We start from the raw sequence: 24,386 nt of genomic DNA, 5'->3' as shown, positions 1-24,386 counted from the left end.
AGCTAATCAACATCAACATGCAAAAATAAGCGCTAAATACAAGCCTCTACGGTGTGATTTTGTGTAAACTACAATGATTCATTTGATTTGAAAAGTCATCGCTGGTTACTTCAACTGAACTACTAGTTTCTGTAAGGAGCGGCATTAGATCTGCCGTTGTGGAGCCAAGGGCCTCTGCAGAACTCCGTCCAGTGGATTTCCACGTGAATACCTTCTCAAGTAGGAAATAATGTGGCATGAAATACGTTACGTTGAGCCTAGCACACCCTAAGCCAGCCCCATGCTCAGGGCCCTGAGACCTCAGCTCTGCGGGACGCCTCCACCACTGCAACCTAGTCAGGCTGTGGCGCCACCCATCTCCGCTCCTGGGCAGTGGGAAGGAGGGACCAACGGAGGGAGGACACCAGGGTTGAGGGCACGGGAAATAACGGACTCTTGTTTCCAAAGTGACTAAAGCTCCCTGGGCAGGAAAGTCTCTCTGAAAGGGAAAGTGTCAAGTAGCTCACGGGTGTTTCGGAATCCTATCAGTGCAAACACTGTCCCCAAGCACAAATGTGCCCCATCCAGTTCCTCTCTTCCTAGGTGTACCTATTGTACTTTTGGTCGCCAGAAACAGAAGCCAGGTTGACCAGGGCGCAAGGGCTGGGACGCAAGGGCTTTGGCGCCAGGGCTGGGGCTCAAGGGCTGGGGCGCGCCTGGCGGGTCCGCCTACACGATGTACACCTTCGGGCTTGTGAGAAGTAAAACACTTCTTTGGTGCTTGCACAAATGGCTTTGTCATCTTGACAGATGGCAAGAGAGTTGTAGCCGTAGCTGTAGTGGTTGGGCAGCCTCAGGGGTGGGTTGTTCTGGATCATCGAGTCCCCCGAAATCTTGCAGAGCAAACAGGAATTGGTGCAATGGGCCATGCGCAGGGGCTGCACTACTAGTTTGGGGAGTGGCTGCACACAGGCCAGTCATGGCTCTCGGAGCTGCTGTCCTCCTTGGAGCACTGTGGTGTCTTTCTCACCAAGAGGCCGGCCTATAGAATGAGGGTGAACACAGAGTTGTCCGCAGCTGGTGCAGCCAGTAGTTGTGCCGGACCTGTTGGCTCAGCATCCGCCACCTGGCTGGGTCCGGCAGGTCCCTGTAGGGCCATATGTATGTGTCTGGTGGGAAGGCGAGCATGCCCATGACCTGGTGCACCTTGGCCAGCTGGCTCCCTTCAATCTGACCAAAGCGCTCTCTCACATGTCTCACAGCGTCCAGTCTCTAGTTCTGCTGGATGAGTTCGGTGAACTCCTGAATATTTAGGCTGAACTCCAGGCAGCTCTTCATGCCACTCTGGTGTACCAGCTTCACCACAGCATTCTAAGAGCCTCAGGGCAACAGGTGCTCCACCATCATGTGGTCCAAGCGCTTCCTCTTCCACAAGCTGGCTGCTGCGGGGTGGTAGCTGCTACTCCTTGAGTTGCTCGATTCTGCGCTTGCATAGCTTGGTGCTCTAGTTCTCCACCTGGATGGACCCCACCACCTTCCTCTTGAGGACGCTAAGCTTCTCCCCTGTGCCATCCAGAAGGCTGACCATGGAGTCCCTGGCAGGGCAGCTGCTCAAGGTCTTCTTCAGCTTGGCTACCACCATAGGGATGTGGGTCATCTACAGGTCGATGTGTTTTTGAGCAGCCCAAAGGCGTATATTCAGTGTTTTGTAGGGCACCTTGAGGATCAGGTACTCCTGTATCTTCAGGGTCTTGGAGAGCTGAGCAGCTGACTCTTACACTGCCATCTTGAATCCACCAAAACCTTAGCCACAATCACTGTAATTTAAAATCAAGCCAGTGTCAATGTAACTCAATGAAATTTGTATTATTTATTTTTAATCCTAATTTGCTGACGATGGAACAAGTATTATTGGGTTATTTTTTAACCAAAAAAGACACACCTAGTAAGGTGAGGTGGTGAGAAATGGAAGTGGTTGGAGACAGTGAAGATCAAATGAGTCTGTTCTCATATTACTTAGAAGTACTCTTTCTTGTGTACTGAATCTGTGGTTTCTTTTTAAGTTTTTTTTAAATAGAGGTGAAATTCACCTAACATAAAAGTAGCCATTTTAAAGAGTACAATTCACTTCATAATGTTGTACAACCTGAATTTGCTTTTATAGCTGTAGTTGAAGCTGAGAGAACAAAACCACTGGTGTGTTATTTGCAGAGATACCCTGCATAGTGAAGGAAGGACACATTCAAAAATTTAAGTGGTTTCACATAGGAAATGAAGAATTGGATTAAAACAACAAAAAATTAGAGAAAAGTATGGAATATAAAGGCAATAGTATTAGATGTTTAATATTATAAATCTAAATATTACACACTAGTACTTTGATGGCTTCCAATAAAGCTGAACTTCAGGCAATACTCATGAAAAATAGCATTGATATGGTTCCTTTGAAATGCTGGGTGAATATGAGGCAAAGAATGTACTGAAGTACCACCAAATGACAAGTACAGCTAGTGACATGTTTCTCTATTTTTCCTGATGAAAGCACAGACAATGTAAACACAATAGTAGTCCCTTTGGTAGATGTTCAGTTGAATATGGCAGAGGGTGTGAAGGAAGAACTTTGTCTTTCAGCTCCATTATTAATAAACACATAAGCTCTGAAGTGCAGGAAGCCATGAAGGATCACCTAGTTAACAAAGGTGGTTTGGAGTGGTTTTTAGTTTTGCATAGGAGGTTGTTCTGATGTTGAAGTGACAATGACAGGTAACTATTCTGGACCAGGTACCAGGTAAGTCAATCCATGCCTTTTTTTCCCTGAGAAAGCTTTTTTATACCTCACAAAATGTCTTAACATTAAGTAATGTATTTATTTTTATTATATATTTTTTAGATTTTATTTATTTATTTGAGAGAGAAAGTGAATGAGAGAAAGAGAGCACACATGCAGGGGCAGAGGGAGAGGGAGAAGCAGACCCCCCTACTGAGCAGGAAGCCCATTGAGGGGTTCGATCCCAGGACCCTGGGATCATGACCTCAGCCAAAGTCAGATGCTTAGCCAACTGAGCCACACAGGTGCCCTTAAATAAAATATTTGAAGATGGGCAGACAGATTGATTAGAAAAATAAATCCAGTTCTCTAGCCCTCCCAGTATCTATGTCCTTTGCATCTCCTCCCAACAGAAAGTGGCCTCCTCTGTGAATCTGGTGTGGCTTTTCACATGTGTTGGCTGATAGAATGCAGAGGAAGTAAAGGCATGTTAGTTTTGACTCTAAGGCCTCACGGAGCCTTGCCTGCTTCTCTCTTGGACCCCTGCCAAGCCCGAGCTAGTCTAATGGGTAATGTAAGACAGAGGTCTCCATCACCTACACTCTGCCAAGAGCCTTCCTGCTCCCAGACAAATGGCACTTCCTAGCACAACCATTCCTACACTGAGCAGCCTGCTGATAGCAGCTGCCCAGGGAAGCACAGCCAAGCTCGACTGAGTCTGGCCCAGATGCCAGAACTGACCAGTTGATCCAAACACATGAGAGCAGTCATCAACAATTATTCTAAGTCCTAGCATTTTGGGATAATGTAGCAGAAACTGAATTATGTGAAGGCGTTAGCTTTGGGATGATTCTTTTTATGATGTACCATGAAAGTGGATCACAAAAAACCTGGTATTGTATATCTATATGTGATGGTTTGACGAGTTCTGCCAAGAATGTTTAAACTTCTCAACAAACTTGCATGTTTTTTAAGACGAGAAGGCAGTTTGGTTCCAACTTTTCCATGATGTAAATGGGAGAGCCAGATGCGCCCCCTTGTGTGTTATCATCAGCATTTTCCATGATCCTAATACTTCTCTGCAAGGAGGAAAGGCAATGTGGATTTCAATGACAGATTGAAGGGCAGAAGTAAAAGTAGGAAGTGTGGAGGAGTAATATCTACTGCTTGTGTATAGTAGGCTTGTCAGAGTTAGCGCAACAAACATATATAAAGTGTCCAGTAAATTTGAATTTATATCAATAAAAAACAAATAATTTTTAGTGTATGTCTCAAATATTGCATAGGGCATACTTATATTAATATATATATGTATTATATTTATAGCTATATAGTTGATTATAGTTATATAGTTGATCTGAAATTCAAATTTAACTGGGACTCTTGTATTTAATGTGTAATCCTATTACATAATTTAAATTACATTTGTAAATCATCCACTACGGTTCTGGTTTTCCTTGCATTATTGTTATAATTCCTATGGGGAAAACTGGCAAATATTACGGGTGTCTATCTCAGAAAAAGTGATGTCTGCTAAGTGATACATTGTGCACATGGTCATGGGTGTAAGTTGACTCAAATAGAAATTGGGGTCCACAATGATGATGGGGGAAAAGAAGTGAGCAAGAAGAAAATGAAGTTTGTTTAGTATAACAAATAAGCTGGAATTCAACAGGGTTACCATATGGGTGCCTGGGTGACTCAGTCGGTTAAGAGTCTGCTTTCGACTCAGGTCATGATCCCAGGGTCCTGGGATCAAGTACTCCACTGGGCTCCTTGCTCAGCCAGGAGTCTGCTTCTCCCTCTCCTCTGTTGTGCTTTTTTTTTTTTCTCTCTCTCTGTCAAGTAAATAAATAAAATCTTAAAAAAACCCACAGGGATGCCATAAAGGAACACTCTTTATTTTTCATCAGGGCAAAATTGGCACAAAGACATATATACACACATACACAGACTTTAGTAGGCATGTACATGTAATACATAGACTTCTTTTTCTTGGCTTAGAACATAAAAAAAAAAAAAATTCTTGTATTGAACCTAAGGTCATCAGTTTTCATTCTCTGTGTTGAGATTGCTCTGAAAAAACAAAACAAAACAAAACTGTGACGTTCTTAAAAATAGTATATCTATTCTCAGAGGCAAAGTACTCAGTAAAAAAGCTTGTCTTCAGCTATATATTTCAGCTAGTGTTTCTAGAAACTCGAATCTGAACCCCATTGACTAGAAGAGAGGCTGGGTACCCACAAGAAAAGATCCTGTGACACCATGGCAAGGGTATATGGTAATGACATGCCCTGTTCTCCAAAGACACCCATGACCATTTATTCAGATAAACAGCCACTGGGAAATTGACATATCTAAGTCATACCTGCTTCCTGGGGGCTACTTGCACCCAGTGACTGGTCCATAGGCGGCTACGAAATCCCAGCTCTCTTGCCTCAAAGGTGGACTGTACTGAGGCATCACGGTGCACTTTCTCCCTCTGCCCCTTCTTGCTTCCCTCTCTCTCACAGTGTGGTTCCTGAGAGCACTCCCACTGAAACTCCTGCACACAGTTCTCAGAGCCTGTTTCCCAGGAAACCTTTTAGGAGCATATCATTCTATAATCATTAAATGGTTCTCACTTGGGCCAATAAAAATTAGGAGGTATAGTTTTATTTTCTCAGCAACTGGTAATTTGAATGAGATTGCTTAAGGATATTTGTTCATCATGCTGTTGACTGAGAGGAGTCACTGTGGGATCTATCTCAATGGTAAGCTTGAAATCATCAAACACCCTGCCTTGCCTGCTGATTTCTTCCCAATCGGTATCTAATCATCCTTGAGATAGAGCCCTGGCTAACAGGAGCTGTAAACACATCCTTTGTTTACCTACTGCTGGTTTACTTACTCTATAAGGAGAGATCTGAGGCAGGAATAAGGGAGAAATAATGAAAACTTCTCCCACTTTCTCCTTCACAAATGATGACAGACTGTCTTCTGCTACTTGAGTTAAACATTGGCCCATGTTGATACAAACACACTGGGTCCCCTTTGGGCAGGAAGAATGGAATGGGGCTGGCTCTTGATAGTAGGGATATGTTTGCCCTTCCCAAGGTGGGGGGTGGGGTGGTGTTGCTAAATATTTTCTTTGGGTATTTAAGCACTGTTCCACATTTGGCATCTTCCTAGAGTTCCCAACTTCTTCCCTGTGTGTTAAATTTCTACTGGACACTTAAAACTGGCTATCATGCAGATATTCCAAACTTAGCATGTTTGCAAATAAACTCAGTCCCATTGCTCCTGATTGCCATCCTTGCTTATCTTATATTCCTAACTTTAAAAAAAAATAATTAAAAAATTTTCTTTAAAGATTTTTTATTTATTTATTTGAGAGAGAGAGATAGCGAGAGAGAGCACAAGTCAAGGGTGGGGGCGGGGAGAGGGAGAAGCCCCGATGCGGGGTTCCATCACAGGATCCCGGGATCATGACCTGAGCTGAAGGCAGACACTTAACTGACTGAGCTACCCAGGCAGCCCATCATTTGTTTTTTTGCTTGTTTGTTTAAGATTTTATTTTTCTTTCCACACTACCCAGGGAGGGATGAATACAACGTTGTTTTGCATTCCCTTTATAACTTAAAGGGAAACTTTCACAATGTCTGGAGCCCTTGATGTCCTGCAAATGAAGGAGGAGGATATCCTCAAATTCCTTGCAGCAGGAACCCACTTAGGTGGCAATAACCTTGACTTCCAAATGGAACAGTACATCTACAAATGGAAAAGTGATGGTATCTACATCATAAATCTGCAGAGAACCTGGGAGAAGCTCTTCCCGGCAGCTTGGGCCATTGTTGCCTTTGTAAACCAAGTTGATGTCAGTGTCCTATCATCCAGGAATACTGGTCAGCAAACTGGGCTTAAGTTTGCTGCTGTTGCTGAAGCCACTCCTATTGCTGGCTGCTTCACTCCTGGAACCTTCACTAACCAGATCCAGGCAGCCTTCTGGGAGCCCACACTTCTGGTGGTTACCGACCCCAGGGCTGACTACCAGCTCTCACAGAGGCATCTTATGTTAACTTGCCTACCATTGCTCTGTGTAATACAGACTCTCCTCTGAGCTATGTGGACATCGCCATCCCTTGCAACAGCAAGGGAGCTCACTCAGTGGGTCTGATGTGGTGAGTGCTGGGCCCATGAAGTTCCACACTTGCATGGCACCATTTCCTGTGAACACCCTTGGGAGGTCATGCCTGATCTCTACTTCTACAGAGATCCTGAGGAGATTGGAAAGGAAAAGCAGGCCGCTGCTTAAAAGGCTGTAATGAAGAATTTCAGGATGAATGGACTTATCCAGCTCCGAGTTCTCCGCTACTCAACCTGAAGTCACAGACTAGTCTGAAGGTGTGCAGGTGCCTATTCAGCAGTTCCCTATTGAAGACTGGAGTGCTCAGCCTGCCATTGAAAACTGGTCAGCTCCTACTGCTTAGGCCACTCAGTGGGTAGGAACAACCCTTGAGTGGTCTTAGCTGCTCTTACACAAAAGCAAACAAAATGAAAATAAGGATGATAGAAAATAAGCCGTTTCTTAAAAAAAAAAAAAAAGAAAAAAGAAAAAAAAAGAAGAAAAAGATTATTTTTTAGTAATTTCTACACCAATGTGGGCTTTGAACTCACAACCCTGAGATCAAAAGTCACATGCTCTATCAACTGAGCCAGCCAGGGGCCCCTTGTATTCCCTGTCTTGGTTGCTAGTACCTGTACTCATCCTGTCCCCTGAATTGGAAATCTGGAACTTATTCTTGACCCCAATCTCTCCTCTCCCTATCCTTTTCCCAACCTCCATGTAATCAGTGGCCCAATCCTATGTACTCTCTCTCCTAAATATCTTTGAAATACATCCCCTCCAAGCTATCCTCAAAGCCATCGTAAACTTCAGGACCTCACTCTTTCATGCTTTGACTGTTGAAAGAGTCTCTTATTTGGTCATTTTACCTATAGTGACTTCCTTCTAACTCTTCTATCATTCTTCTGCTAGATCTGATTCTGTTTTTCCTTGGTTTGGCATTGAGAGATAATATGGCCCCCGAAGGCTGGCTACTTATTCAGGTGATTTTCAAAATGTGATCCACAGAGCCTGGAACAAGTCTTCCTTCACCAATTTTAGATTCTCAGCTTGAAGAAAGGCATCCTCAGCTTTGGAGAGTTTGGAAACTGTTGTGATGTAATAATATTTGTATTTCCTCCAAACACCCCAAGTTGCTTCACAAATATTTTCTTTTGTCCATGGATCCTTTCTGTCTGGAACAATTTTCACTGCTTTTATAACTCGATAAATCACTGATTATATTTCAAAATGGAGCTTGGAAGTCACCTAATCTTCAAAGACTTCTTGAACCCAGGGGCAGAGCCCATCAGAGGCCACATCAGTTTTATCTTTTACTGTTTGAAATTGAGAAAAAGTTCCCTCTTCCAACTCTGCAAATCCATGACTTTTTAGATTCTATTTTCTTTTACTCCTACTTGAAAATTGACCAGTTCCTTTCTGAGTTTTTTTTTTTTTTTTTACATAAAAATGTACTAACTGCAACCTATAACAACTAGCATAGACTAGTTCCAATTTCCAAACTCTTCTGTTTGAGGTATAAGTTCATTAGGCCTATGATCTGACTTCTGAGTTATTGCAAACAGTGGTTTTACCAGGTATGTTGCTACTGTATTATATAGATTGTGATCTTTTTGGCCCCCAATAATAATTTTCTCATAAGCATGCTGCCTGACACCTAAGTCAATACCACATATTATAAATTCTTCCTGATGTCCCCAATCCTGGTACTAATTTTTTGTATTTGCATGCTAGATCAGGTTTTGCTGTGGTAATAACTTCAGAATGTCATGGTTTAAAGAAGCAGATTTTTGTCTTCCTCATGGCACACGTGTACAAGTGGTTGGATCTCTATATTGTCACTTCAGTCTCCCAACCCACAGGAATGTGCCATCTGGAGTGTGGATGGTTTCTGTGGCAGGGTGCAAGAGTCCATGGTAAATCCCACCTCAGTCCTTGAATCTTCTGCCCAGCAATGACACACATAACTTCTGCTCACACTTTGGTGGTCAAAGCATGCTATGTGGCCACATCTCATGGCAAGGAGGTGGGAATAAGTTCCTGTCTCTGGAATGGGGAATATTTGATGCACTGAACTCATGGCCACCATGGTATAGTTCATTGATCCTTGGAAATATGGAAGGATTTAGTAATTTGTATATTTTCTTCTTTTTAAAAAAAGATTTTATTTTTAAATAATCTCTATACCCAACATGGGGTTTAAACTTACAACCCTGAGATTAAGAGTCGCATGCTCTATCGACCAAGCTGGCCAGGCATCCCTTGTATATTTTCTTTTTAGAAGATCTTTAATGGTTAGATTATTCTTTGTTCACTTTAAATTATGATTTGGAACTCATTTATCCTGTTTCTAGTTTGTTTAGCTTTACCATTAACCTTTTAACAAACATGTTTACACATATTTTTCTATCAACATTAAAAAGTAATGAGAATTTCCATACATTGCCAGAGGGAAAGTTTAGCTATTTAGAAAACAGTTTGGAAGTTACTAAGAATGATAGCGTTTCCACATGACCCAGCAATTCCACTTCCAGGTAACTGACTAAGATTTGAATACATGTGACCACATAAAAATGTGCATACAAATATTCAGGGAAGCATTATTCATAATGTTCAAAAAGTGGAAACACCCTGAATGTCCATGAAGAGATGGAAGAAAATGAAATACTGATACTTGCTGCAACATGCTGAGCTTCAAAACATTAACCATAAATAATGAACATACTGAACATAATGAAATAACCAGTCACAATGGACCATATTTTATATGATTCCATTTATATTAAAAGTTTAGAATAGGCAAATCTATGCAGACAGAAAGTAGATTAGTGGTTAAGAGGGGCTTCGGGAGATGTGGATAGTGAGAGTGATTGCAAATGTGTATGGTATTTCTTTATGCACTAATGAAAATGCTCTGGAATTAGAGAGTGGTGGATACATGGCTCTGTAAATATCTTAAAAAACACTGGATTGTATACTTCGCTTATTTATTTTTAATTAATTTTTTTAAAAGTAGGCTCCAGGCTCAACGTGGGGCTTGAACTCACAACCCTGACAGCAAGAACTGCGTGCTCTACCAACTTAGCCAGTCAGGTGCCCCTCAATTGTGAACTTTATGGTATGTGAATTATATCTCAATAAAGCCATCATTTAGCGGAAAACGTAATGAGATGTGTAATCTTCATATCCTGAGCAAGATGAGACCTTTAATGTACTTCCAGGTCCCCCTCTGTCCTTCTCCTTGGGTTTATTTAAGGGACTTTCCACTTATACTGGCCCTGACCTACATTATCCTCCTAATTCATAGGTGTGCAAAGGGAATAATGGGGCATATAACACACAACTGTAGGATTTGAAGTCTGCTCCATAGCCAGTGATAACCACAAGTTTCAAGATACTGTTTGTGAGAACAGATCACAAAACCAAAGCAAGAATGACAATTGTAGAATCATTTCTGAGGACGTATTCCTAACGCCAGGATTCATCTGAGCAAATGCCAAATGCTAACTTTGTAGTTGTGTACACATATTACAAAAGAGGAAAAACATCCTCTGTGATTCTCAACAGAGTAGAGGGGAAATATGGAGAGGAGAATATGTTGTTTGAAAAATCATATTTCAACTTACCATTGCTTTCATTTGCTTTCAGTCATAGTATTCATTTAGATGTCCTAGATAAATCAAAAGAGGTCGTGGACTGTTTCTGTTTGTCCAAAGGGCTCATTGGTCAAACTGTATTTTACAATTGCATTCGGTCTATTGTGTGTGTACCTACGAATATGTATAATATATAAATGTTTTGCTCTCTGGTCAGATCACATCTCCAGTGCACAAGGGTCATGTCTTCCATGTCTTCCACATGGAGTCCTGGGAAGCATGGTATATATTTATGATGCAGCCTTGGTTTCTTCAATTGTAAGTGCTGGATAATGGCTATCTCTCTTATAATCACCAGCAATGTGGGTGAATTTAAATAAGAATATTCAAGGGGATGTATACAAAACCATGAGTTTAGCCCCGAGATTTTCAGTGGTGAATCTTCATTGAGAAGAAAATAAGTGAGGAGGAGAGATTGGGGACTTGGATGTGGGGACTCCTGCTGTGAGCCATTCACTGCACGGAGATCCTGTAGGTGTGGCAAGGCACACAAGCTTATGGAGGAACAGCGGGCACTGAGCAAGTGAGTGTCCAGGTCCATGATGAATAGTAGCATCTCCATACCCCTCACGGGTTAGCTTGCTGAGTAACATGAGCTCTGCCCTCAGCTGCAGTGACAACCACAACCATTGTGGCCACATGGTCCCTGAGCTACATGAGTCTTGCTCCCTGTCCTGGGATTCTCTGCCCTTCCGCATCTTGAGGAAAGCTGTGGCTGAGCTCACCGCAGCCAATTCAGATAAAGGCTTAGGATGATGAGGATAAAGGTGAATTTAGGCTCATGTTAAGAGCTTTCTTGCAGTTCAATTCATTGACTATAGAGATTTGGCAATAAAAATATAAGACACCTGTTACATTTGAATTTCAGATAAATGACAAATAGTGTTTTGGTGTAAGTATATCCCAAATATTTCACATTTAGCTGGGTGTCCTGTTTTTTATCTGGCAACCCTAATTGGCTGATATTTCAATCTCAGATATAGCATAGAATCATAGAGTTAAGTGGAACCTTTAAGGTTTACTTATTCACTGCATTACATTAGTTAAAACATATCTGAACTGCCCTAATCAAGATTTGATCCTACTTTTCTTAAAGAACTCCTTTACATCAAGGAAATTCTAACATCTATTCTAAATCCTTTCTTGAGATATCTTTAATCCATGTGCATGTGTGGTGAATGTGTGTGTGTGTGTGTGTAAGTATATGTGTGTGTTCAAGCACGTGTGTGCATATGCACCTGAGGGCATGCATATTTATATATATGTGTGTTTGATCACATCTATGTGGCTGGTAGAAAGAACATCTGAGTTGCATCCCTCTGTCAAACAAAAAGGCATGCGCTTGCAGACCCGGATTAAGCCCTATGTCAGACTTGTCTTCTGTCATTTGTGAGCTCTGGAATTACTGGTGAGTCATAGGGCCTGGCAGAATAGGACACTTTGTAACAGTCATAGAAAATAGAAGATGATCTTAACAAAGACCTATTTATTCCAAACTCTCAAGCAAGATCTCTTAAAAAAAAAATGAAAGGCAGGATGAATAAAATATGCCAAATGATACTTTTAAAGGCAGGAGAATCATGTTTCTTGCACCTTAGCATATAATTTAGCAAACTGAGATGTCAGTCATATAAATGCATGTGATCACTTTTTTTTGAGGTGTATAAACCTTCTAAAATGAGAAATGAAGGAAGCACTCAACAACTCATGCCAGGAGTCTGTTTATAAAGAAAAGTTTTTACATGGTGGAAGTATGGCTACCAGCAAATTTGATAGGTTATTCCTACATATGGAGAAAGAAATGTGTATTTTGACCTTCAAAGGAGAAAAAGGCACTTTGTGGCCTTATCCAATTTCACAGCAGACATCTATGTAAATTATATAACTTGCTCCTGAGAACAGCAGGGTGGTCTCTCAGTACTTTCTTTTCCTTGGTTTAGTTTCAAGATTAAGAAGTTGATGCAGCTGAATGGAAATAACTTTTTTATTATTACCTTTTTCAAATTTTTATCCATGTAAATTGTTTTCCCCAAGGAATAGAAAAGAATGATATAAATCATTGGCTGGTTGCCATCAACTCTGAAGCTATTTCTATAATTTCCAGTACAGTATGAGGTATGCATGTTTATGTATGTGTGTGTCTCCTTTTCCCTGCCACTTCTGGTTAAGTTGTCTTTAAAATAAAAGAGGACCTCTTTTTTTTTTCTAATTCCCAGATTATGTTTCTGCTTTGAATTTCTGCAAAAGCAATTCCTCATTCTCCCAGTACAGACTCTGGCTTCAGTGATTGATCTCCTCCAGGGTAGCCCTGACTGGCATTCTGAAGCCCCTTTCCTAAGGTGGACACCATGTTTCAAATACCAGCACACTGAAAAGAAAAAGGATGCTTGACTGTGTTAAATAACAAAAATTCAACCAAATAAATTTAAAGATCTAATTGGTTTTATTCAACAATTCATAAATTGGGCAGCATCCCATACAGCAACAGAAGGGAGCTCTGAAGGGCTGTACAAATGGCAAGTTTTTGAGGCAGCAAGGTGGTTGGAAAAAGAAATTATTAGAAGAATGCATTGTCTCAGTCAAGGTCACCCTCTTAAGGTAAATGGAAGGAGTCCATTGAGCAGATTATTTCACTAGTGCTAACCACGTAATTCCATGTTGATGGTTAAAAGTCGCATTCTTGGGGAGCTGAAACTGTAATTAAGTTAGGTATAAGTCTTGGTTTGCTGATGTGAAGCTTACCACAAGTGACACCATTTTGTCTCATTTTCTCTTTTTAAACAGCTATCCCCAATCCTCTTTTTTTCCAGTATTCAATAATCTTTTATTCTGCAAACATTTGTTCAAAACCAGACATCCCACTAAGTTCTGGGTTATAATAGTGAGAGGATAAAACAAAGACCTGACCCTGCCCTCATAGAATTTACAGTCATGCAAAAATAGACATGAATCCAATATTCACACAAACACTTTTTGTTCTGTAGCAGATGAACCTCCCTCAGAGGTGCATGACAAACACATTAGGGAGCTCAGAGACAGCTTCCCTGAGAAATGCATAATTAGCTGGGAGGTGAAGGAAAGTGATTTAGCTTGGCAAAGGCAGGTAGGGGTGGGAGAATATTACAGACCATTTCACAGTATTGGTGCAAAGACCACTTACTGGGAGAGAAGAATGCATTGTTCAAGAAATTGGAGGAAACCCAGCATACCAGATCAAAGAATGAGAGGGGCATGGGGCAAGTTGAGGCTGGAGCCATTGGCTGTGGCCAGGATATGCAGGATTCTGGGACATGAAGGAATTTGGTTGGGGGTGAGGATTGGTTTATGGACTGCTTTTGAAAGCCACATTAGATAGATTGCTGTACCCTTCTAGTTGTCTGCTCATCTTGGTCACATACAACATCAGAACTGACAGCCTGGTATGGTTTGCCCTTCATCTGTGGTGATAATCTGACCTTCACAATCACCAGAGTGAAATCAAAAGAAGTCAGAGAGACCTGTTAGATACTTTCTGAAAAAAGATGACAATGACTTCACCTTTCCAGCAAGCTTCATTTTTCCCCCCTGTACTTGAATTCCTGTCTGGTATCACTTCCCTTCAGCTTAAATAAGTCCCTTTAACAATTCTTGATTAGTGATGTTGAACATCTTTTTATTTGTCTGTTGGTCTTCCTTGGAAAAATGTTTATTCATGTTCTTCACCCATTTTTTTAGTTGAATTATTTGTTTTTGTGTGCATATTGAGTTACAAAAGTAGTTTATATATTTTGGATATTAATCCCTGATTGGATACATCATTTGTAAATATGTTCTCCCGTTCAGTAGCTTGTCTTTTTGTTTTGTTGATGGTTTCTTTCTTTTTTATTTTGATGTAGTCTCAATAGCTAATATTTGCTTTTGTTTCTCTTGCCTCAGGAGACATATCTAGAAAAATGTTGCTATGGCCAATGTCAGAGAAATTACTACCTGTGTTATTTTCTAAGATTTTTATGGTTTCAGGTATCACATTTAGGACTTTAATCCACTTTGAGACTATTTTTGTGTATGATATAAGAAAGTGGTCCAGTTTCATTCTTTTGCATGTAGCTGTCTAGTTATGCCAACACCATTTGTTGAGGAGACTGTTTTTTTTTCCCATTGTATATTCTTGCATCCTTTGTCATAGATTAATTGACCATAAAAGCATGGATTTATTTCTGGACTCTCTATTCTGTTCCACTGATCTATGTGTCTATTTTTGTACCAGTACCATACTGTTTTGATTCAGTATTTTTTTTTCTTGCATGCTTTAGTTAGAATAGCTTATATTGACTTGTCTTCAAGTTCACTAAAATTTTCTTAGGCAGTGTTCAATCTTCTTTTAAGCCCAGATGGCTAATTTTCATTTCAGACATTGAATTTTTCAGTTCTACAATTTCCAACTTCAGTTTTATAAATTTTCAATTTATAGTTTCTATTTCTCCGCTGAGATAGCCCATCTGTTTACTCATTCTGTCCACCTTTTCCTCTAAATTCTTGAGCATATTTTTAACATTTGTTTGAAGATCTTTATTTGCAAAACTCACATCTATCATCTCTGGGTATACTTGTATTGACTACTTTCCCACACTTCTGGTTTTGAATTATATTGTCCTGCTTCCTTGTATGGCTAGTAATTTTTTATTATATGCTGGATTTTGTGTATAATCTGTTGTGAGTCTGAATTATTTGGATTTACTTTAAAGAATTTTGAGTTTTGTTCTGATAGGCAGTTAATTTAGTAGCAGTTAAGCATCAGCCATTATGCTTCAATAACAAATAAGAACAGTGGGTTTTAGTTAGAGCATGAGTTAAGTGGCCTTGTCTACTTCTGGTTTATAACTGTTGGGGTTTATAGTTGAGGAAAAGGGCTCGCTAACACTCCCCATTCATTTTTAGTTTCTTTCAGTAAACTTCCTTTAACAAACAGATAAATTGCTATAATGGGAAGAATTTTGGCTTGGAACATAAGAGATATGGATTCTACTCTTAGTGCAATCACTGATGGTTCCATGATCTGACAAATTGGATCTGATTGCTCCAAATTTCAGTTTCCTCACATCTAAATTAAGGAATTGGGTTGTATCATTTCTAATGTTCTTACAGTTATAAGATTCAATAGAATATTAGAGCATGACATATACTTACCTCTATGAAGAAAGTCATAAAAGTTGAAGGGAATTAGCACTGTGTTTCTTGTAAGGTTTCTGTTCTAATTTCAATGTTGTGGGATGGGGAACGAAGCAATTCTTGGACATCAGCAGGGTGACTGGGAATTCAACTTAATTCTGACACTATCTGCCAAGAGATAGCATTGGATTCTACAGATTAAAGAAAAGCTCAGTCCTACAAGACTGCCCCCCACCCCCCACTTCAGATACCAGTGAAAAGTCCTAGGCAGTTACCTGTGCTTTTGACTGACCAGCTACAGATTGGAGGTTCCAACAACCTCCCCCTTGGGTTCAATTAATTTGCTAGAATGGCTCACAAAACACAGGGAAACACTTACCTTTACTAGTTCATTAATTGATATGGTAAAGAATATGAATCAACAGCCAGATGAAGAGATAGAGGGTGAGGTCCTGAACAAAGGAACTTCTGTCCTTGTGGAGCTTGGGGACCAGATTTGTAGCACATGGAAGCGTTCTGGTTCCCCAAATGTGGAAGATCTCCAAAAAAAAGGACCAAAAATCTGTCCTTTTGGGTTTTTATGGAAGCTTCAATACATAGTCATTAGCCATTAGTTGATTCAAATTCCAGACTCCCTTTCTCTCCCCTCCCCAGTGGGGGAAATAGGAGAGTAAGACTGAAAACTCCAACTTGAAAGGTTGGTCCTGCTTGTAATTGTCCTCATATTTGCAGGTGGGGTCTAAAAGTCATGTCATTAACACAACAAAAGATATTTTACTACTCTCAATACTTAGGGAATACCCTGTTTTGGGAACCGTGAGCCAGGAACTGTGGATGAAGACCACATATATATGAGAAATATATTTTGGTCATTTAAATGAACGAATGTATATATATATATATATGTTTTTCTTATAAATCATAATTCCCAGTGTTTTATCCCTGTGAATGAATATGTAAGCCACTGTGACTATAGAAAAGTTGTTTCTTACTGGTGTTCGTGTGTGTGTCTGTGTGTATGTGGGGAGAATAAGCAGCAGTGTGGAATATTAAAGAGTAGTTAGGGATATGTGTAGGAAAGCTGACAACGTGTAATGTTTAATAAAACTATTAGGACAGTAAATCAACATGACCAAGGGGCACTGTGTTAAAATCTATACAATTTACTAAAGTGTTTATTTATTAAAGCTCTGGCTTTCTGTATCTTCCTTTCTCTTTTCAGGAAAGAAACACGTTTTAAAAACTGTAAGTTCTCATGGGCGCCTGGGGGCTCAGTTGGTTAAGCAACTGCCTTCAGCTCAGGTCATGATCCTGGAGTCCCAGGATTGAGTTCCACATTGGGCTCCCTGCTCAGCAGGGAGTCAGCTTCTCCCTCTGACTCTCCCCCCTCTCATGTGCTCTCTCTCTCTCTCACTCTCTCTCTCAAATAAATAAATAAAATCTTAAAAAAAACCCTCTAAGTTCTTATGGAAGTGAACTGTGTAGCGGTATATAGGGTTTAAAAATACACTTAAAACCGGGGGAAGAGCAAGATGGCAGAGGAGTAGAACTGGATTTCGTCTGGTCCCAGGAATTCAGCTGGGTAGGGATCAAACCATTCTGAACACCTACGAACTCAACAGGAGATCAAAGAAAAGAATAGCAACAACTCTCTGAACAGAAAAGGGACCACTTTCTGGAAGGTAGGATGTGTGGAGAAGTGAATCCAAGACGATATTGGGGAGGATAGGCGGTGGGCAAGGGGGCCTCCGTCTGGTAAGTGATAGAGCAGCGGAGCACAAAATTGGAACTTTTAGAAGTCTGCTCCGCTGAGGGACGTCACTCTAGTGGCTAAGCAGGGAATGGAACCCTCGTGGGACAGTGTGGTCTCAGGACCCTCGGGGTCACAGAAAGACCAGGGGTGCCCGAGTGTGGCAGAACTCCCAGGTATCTGAGCGGGGAGGCCGGCTGCAGAGACAGAGCAGAGGAGCGTGCTTTCAGCTCAGGGTTGCCATAAACTGTGATCCATGGAACAGTCGGGCAACTTCTTCTCCAGCAGGGACCCAACAAGCGGCAGATCCAGGGAGACTCCCCATCCTCCCCCAGGAGGAGCGGCGCGGGAGCGCACCGCAGGGATCTGCTGGGTTTGGAGACTCCACACAAGGTCATGCGCCAGAGATAGAAATGCTTGGTCACAGGCCAGGTGAGCACGGAGTGCAGCCGGAGACTGGGGAGATAGGAGTGGTTGACTGCTTTTCTCTGGGGGCACACTAAGGAGTGGGGCCCCAAGTTCTCGGCTCCTGTGGGGTGGAGATTAGGAGGCTGCCATTTTCACTCTTGTCTTCCAAAGCTGTACGGAGAGCTTGCAGGGAACAAAAGCCACCGAGAGCAAATCCGAGGAGATTACTTAGCCCCGACTGGCAAGGGCAGGGCAATTCCAGCTCTGGCAAAGACATTTGGGTACCACAGCAAAAGGCCCCTCCCCCAGAAGATCAGCAAGAACAGCCAGCCAACACCAAGTTTACAATGAGAATGGCAGAATTCCAGTGCTAGGGGAATACTGCACATACAATTCATGCCTTTTTACAAATGATTCTTTAGTCTTTCAAAGTTAATTTTTTTAACTTTTTAAAAAAATTTTTCTTTTTCCCTTTTTCAACCAACATCTTATCAATTCCTTTTTTAAAAAACATTTTTATTTTTCATTTTTAGAGTCATATTCTATCCCTTCATAGAAGTTACCCTTCTTTTTGGCATATATATATATATATATATATATATATATATATATATATATATATATATATGTTGTTCTCGCTTTAAAATCTTTGGATACAGTTTCTTCTAACAGATCAAAATATACCCTAAATCTCTAGTGTATGCCTTTGTTCTAGTCTCCTGCCAGATCACATTCTCTCCCTTTTTTTTCTTTTTTTTTTAAATCCTCTTCTTTCTTTTTTCTTTTTCTTTTTTTTTTAATTGGTTAATTTATTAGGCAGAGAGAAAGAAAGAGCACAAGAGCACAAGCTGAGGAAGCAGTAGGCAGAGCGAGAGGGAGAAGCAGCTTCCCCGCTGGGCAGGGAGCCCAATGCAGGGCTCAAACCCAGGACCCTGGCATCATGACCCGAGCTGAAGGCAGACATTTAACCAACTAAGCCACCCAGGTACACCACTTATTTCTTTTTCCAAACAACTTCTTATCTTATCAAATCCTTTTATAAAATCTTTTATAATTTTCATCTTTACAGTCATATTCCATCCCTTCATCATATTAACCCTTATTTTTGTACATATATAAGTTTTCTTTTTCTTTAAAAGTTTGGGAGGCACTTTCCTCTAACAGACCAAAATACATCCAAAATCTAGTGTGTGGCACTGACCTATGCAACAGCCTGATCATGTTTGATCATATTCTGTTTGTTTTGTTCTGTTTTTATTTGTTTTTATATTTTCTTTTTCTTTCCTTTTCTTTTTTCTTTCTTTTGCCCCGGTTTAAGGTCTTTTCTGAGTTGTTTAGAGTATATTTTCTGGAGACATTCTTACCCTTTTATCATTTTGTTCTCTCATTCATCTATTCTCCTCTGGACAAAATGACAAGATGGAAAAAAATCACCTCAACAAAAAGAACAAGAGGCAGTACCAACTTCCAGGGACCTAATCAATATGGACATTAGTATGATGTAGGAACTAGAGTTCAGAATGATGATTTTAATGATACTAGCTGGACTTGAAAAAAAGCATGGAAGTTATTAGAGAAACACTTTCTGGAGAAATAAAAGAACTAAAATCTAACCAAGTCAAAATCAAAAAGGCTATTAATGAGGTGCAATAAAAAATGGAGGCTCTAACTGCTAGGCTAAATGAGGCAGAAGAGAGAATTATGATATAGAAGACCAAATGATGGAAAATTAAGAGGCTGAGTTAAAGAGAGATAAACAACTACTGGATCACAGGGCAGAATTGGAGAGATAAGCGATACCATAAAACGAAACAACATTAGAATAATTGGGATCCCAGAAGAAGAAGAAAGAGAGAGAGGGGCAGAAGGTATATTGGACCAAATTATAACAGAGAACTTCTGTAATTTGGGGAAGGAAACAGGCAGCAAAATCCAGTAGGTATGGAGAACCCCTCTCAAAATCAATAAAAATAAGTCAACACCCCGACATCTAATAGTAAAACTTACCAGTCTCACAGACAAAGAGAAAGTCCTGAAAGCAGCTCGGGAGAAGAGATATGTAACCTACAATGGTAGAAACATTCGATTGGCAACAGGCCTATCCACAGAGACCTGGCAGGCCAGAAAGGACTGGCATGATATATTCAGAGCACTAAATGAGAAAAATACACAGCCTAGAATACTATATCCAGCTAGGCTGTCATTGATAATAGAAAGAGAGATAAAAAGCTTCGAGAACAAACAAAATCTAAAGGAATTTGCAAACAAGAAGCCAGCCCTACAAGAAATATTGAAAGGGGTCCTCTAAGCAAAGAGAAAGCCTAAAAGCAACATAGACCAGAAAGGAACAGAGACAATATACAGTAACAGTCACCTTATAGGCAATACAATGGCACTTAATTCCTATCTTTCAATAGTTACCCTGAATGCAAATGGGCTAAATGCCCCAATCAAAAGACACAGGCTATCAGATTGGATATAAAAACAAGACCCATCAATATGCTGTCTGCTAGAGACTCATTTTAGACCCAAAGACACACCCAGATTGAAAGTGAGGGGGTGGAAAACCATTTACCATGCTAATGGACACCAAAAGAAAGCTGGGGTGGCAAACCTTATATCAGACAAATTAGATTTTAAGCCAAAGACTGTAATAAGAGTTGAGGAAGGACACTATATCATACTTAAAGTGTCTATCCAACAAGATATAACACTTGTAAATATCTATGCCCCCAATATGGGAGCAGCCAATTATATAAGCCAATGAATAACAAAAGGAAAGAAACGCATCAACAACAATACAGTAATAGTAACATAGGGGACTGTAAAATAAGGGATTTTAACAACCCCTCACTGAAATAGACAGATCCTCTAAGCAAAAGATCAACAAGGAAATAAAGACATTAAATGACACACTGGACCAAAGGACTTCACAGATATATTCAGAACATTCGATCCCAAAGCAACAGAATACTCATTCTTCTCTAGTGCCTATGGAACATTCTCCAGAATAGATCACATCCTAGGTCACAAATAAAGTCTCAACTGGTATCAAAATGTTGAGATCATTCCCTGCATATTTTCAGACCACAGTGCTTTGAAACTAGAACTCAATCACAAGAGGAAAGTCAGAAAGAACTCAAATACATGGAGGCTAAAGAGCATCCTACTAAAGAATGAATCGGTCAACCAGGAAATTAAAGAAGAATTAAAGAAATTCATGGAAACAAATGAAATTGAAAAAACAACTGCCTAAAATTTTTGGGATACAGCAAAGGCAGTCCTGAGAGGAAAGTATATAGCAATACAAGCCTTTCTCAGGAAACAGGAAAGGTCTCAAATATACAACTTAACCCTACACCTAAAGGAACTGGAGAAAAGACAGCAAAATAAAGCCTAAACCCAGCAGGAGAAGAGAAGTAATAAAGATCAGAGCAGAAATCAATGAAATAGAAACCAAAATAACAGTAGAACAGATCAATGAAACTAGGAGCTGGTTCTTTGAAAGAATTAACAAGATTGATAAACCCCTGGCCAGACTGATCAAAAAGAAAAGAGAACGGACCCAAATCAACAAAATCATGAATGAAAGAGGAGAGATCACAACCAATACCAAAGAAATACAAACAATTATAAGAACATATTTTGAAAAACTCTATTCCAGCAAATTAGGTAACCTGGAAGAAATGGATGCATTCCTAGAGATGTATCAACTACCAAAATGGAACCAGGAAGAAATAGAAAACCTGAACAGACCTATAACCACTAAGGAAATTGAAGCAGTCATCGAAAATCTCCCAACAAACAAAAGCCCAGGGCCAGATGGCTTCCCAGGGGAATTCAACCAAACATTTCAAGAAGAATTAATACCGATTCTCCTGAAACTGTTCCACAAAATAGAAATGGAAGGAAAACTTCCAAACTCGTTTTAGGAGGCCAGCATTACCTTGACCCCAAAACCAGACAAAGACCCCATCAAAAAGGAGAATTACAGACCAACATCCTTGATGAACATGGATGCAAAAATTCTCACCAAAATACTAGCCAAGGATCCAAGAGTACATTAAAAGGATTATTCACCACGACCAAGTGGGATTTATCCCTGGGCTGCAAGATTGGTTCAACATCCACAAATGAATCAATGTGATACAATACATTAACAAAAGAAAGAACAAGAATCATATGATCCTCTCAATAGATGCAGAAAAAGCATTTCACAAAGTACAGCATCCTTTCTTGATCAAAACTCTTGAGAGTAGAGGGTACACACCTCAATATCATAAAAGCCATCTATGCAAAACCTACAGCGAATATCATTCTTAATGGGGAAAAACAGAGCTTTCCCCCTAAGGTCAGGAACAGGGCAGGGATCACTATCACTACTGGTATTCAGCATAGTATTAGAAGTCCTAGCCACAGCAATCAGACAACAAAAAGAAATCAAAGGCATCCAAATCAGCAACGAAGAAGTCAAACTCTCACTCTTTGCAGATGATATGATACTGTATGTGGAAAACCCAAAAAACTCCACCCCAAAACTGCTAGAACTCATACAGGAATTCAGTGAAGTGGCAGGATATAAAATCAATGCACAGAAATCAGTGGCATTCCTATACACCACCAACAAGACAGAAGAAAGAGAAATTAAGGAGTCGATCCCATTTACAATTGCACCCAAAATGATAAGATACCTAATTATAAATCTAACCAAAGAGGCAAAGGATCTGTACTCAGAAAACTATAAAATACTCATGATAGAAATTGAGGAAGACTCAAAGAAATGGAAAAATATTCCATGCTCGTGGATTGGAAGAGCAAATATTGTGAAGATGTCAATGCTACCTCGAGCAATCTACACATTCAATGCAATCCCCATCAAAATACCATCCACTTTTTTCAAAGAAATGGAACAAATAATCCTAAAATTTGTATGGAACGAGAGAAGACCCAGGAGAGCCAGAGGGATGTTGAAAAATAAAAGCAAAGCAGGCAGTATCACAATTCTGGACTTCCAGCTCTATTACAAAACTGTCATCATCAAGACAGTATGGTACTGGCACAAAAACAGACACATAGATCAATGGAACAGAATAGAGAGCCCAGAAATGGACCCTCAACTCTATGGTCAACTAATCTTCGACAAAGTAGGAAAGAATGTCCAATCGCAAAAAGACAGTCTCTTCAACAAATGGTGTTGGGAAAATTGGACAGCCCCATGGGGAAGAATGAAATTGGAACATTTTCTTACACCATAAACAAAAATAGAGTCACAATGATTGAAAGACCTAAATGTGAGATAGGAGTCCATTAACATCCTAAAGGAGAACACAGGCAGCAACCTCTTCGACCTCAGCCACAGCAACTTCTTCCTAGAAACATCGCCAAAGGCAAGGGAAGCAAGGGCAAAAATGAACTATTGTGACCTCATCAAGATAAAAAGCTTTTGCACAGCAAAAGAAACAGTCAACCAAACCAAAAAATAACCAATAGAATGGGAGAGGATATTTGCAAATGACTTATCAGATAAAGGGTTAGTATCCCAAATCTATAAGGAACTTCTTAAACTCAACACCCAAAGAACAAATGATCCAATCAAGAAATGGGCAGAAGACATGAAGAAACATTTTTCCAAAGAAGACATCAAAATGGCCAACAGACACATGAAAAAATGCTCAGCATCACTCAGCATCAGGGAAATCCAAACAAAACCTCAATGTGATACCACCACACACCAGTCAGAATGGCTAAAATTAGAAAGTCAGGAAACGACAGATGTTGGCGGGGATGCAGAGAAAGGGGAACCCTCCTACACTGTTGGTGGGAATGCAAGCTGGTCCAACCCCTCTGGAAAACAGTATGGAGGTTCCTCAAACTGTTGAAAATAGAGCTACCATACGACCCAGCAATTGCCCTATTGGGTATTTACCCCAAAGATACAAATGTAGGGATCCGAAGGGGTACGTGCACCCCAATGTTTATAGCAGCAATGTCCACAGTATCCAAACTGTCGAAAGAGCGAAGATGTCCATCGCCAGATGAATGGATAAAGAAGATGTGGTGTATATGTACAATGGAATATTATGTAGTCATCAAAAAGAATGAAATCTTGCCATTTGCAACGACATGGATGGGAATGGAGGGCATTATGTTAAGCGAAATAAGTCAACCAGAGAAAGATATATCATATGACCTCACTGATATGAGGAATTCTTAATCTCAGGAAACAAACGGATGGTTGCTGGAGTGGTGGGGGGGTGGGAGGAATGGGGTGGCTGGGTGATAGACTCTCAGGAGAGTATGTGCTATGATAAGCGCTGTGAATTGTGCAAGACTGTTGAATCTCAGATTTGTACCTCTGAAACAAATAATACATTATATGTTAAAAATAAAAAAAAGAAGAAGAAAATAGCAGGAGGGGAAGAATGAAGGGTGGGAATCGGAGGGGGAGATGAACCATGAGAGACAATGGACTCTGAAGAACAAATTGAGGGTTCTAGAGGGGAGGGTGGTGGGAGGATGGGTTAGCCTGGTGATCGGTATTAAAGAGGTCACGTTCTGCATGGAGCACTGGGT

At 40.4% G+C, this 24,386-nt stretch overlaps 2 pseudogenes; one reads left to right on the top strand and one right to left on the bottom strand.

The window, feature by feature from the left end:
* Positions 1–677: 677 nt before the first annotated feature.
* Positions 678–1,765, bottom strand: LOC113909174 (annotated as a pseudogene).
* A 4,618-nt stretch (positions 1,766–6,383) lies between these two features.
* Positions 6,384–7,215, top strand: LOC113909175 (annotated as a pseudogene).
* The last annotated feature ends 17,171 nt before the right edge of the window (positions 7,216–24,386 follow it).

Source organism: Zalophus californianus, chromosome 6, assembly GCF_009762305.2.
Source record: "Zalophus californianus isolate mZalCal1 chromosome 6, mZalCal1.pri.v2, whole genome shotgun sequence".
Classification (NCBI taxonomy): Eukaryota; Metazoa; Chordata; class Mammalia; order Carnivora; family Otariidae; genus Zalophus; species Zalophus californianus.
This window is presented reverse-complemented; position numbering and strand designations above follow the sequence as displayed.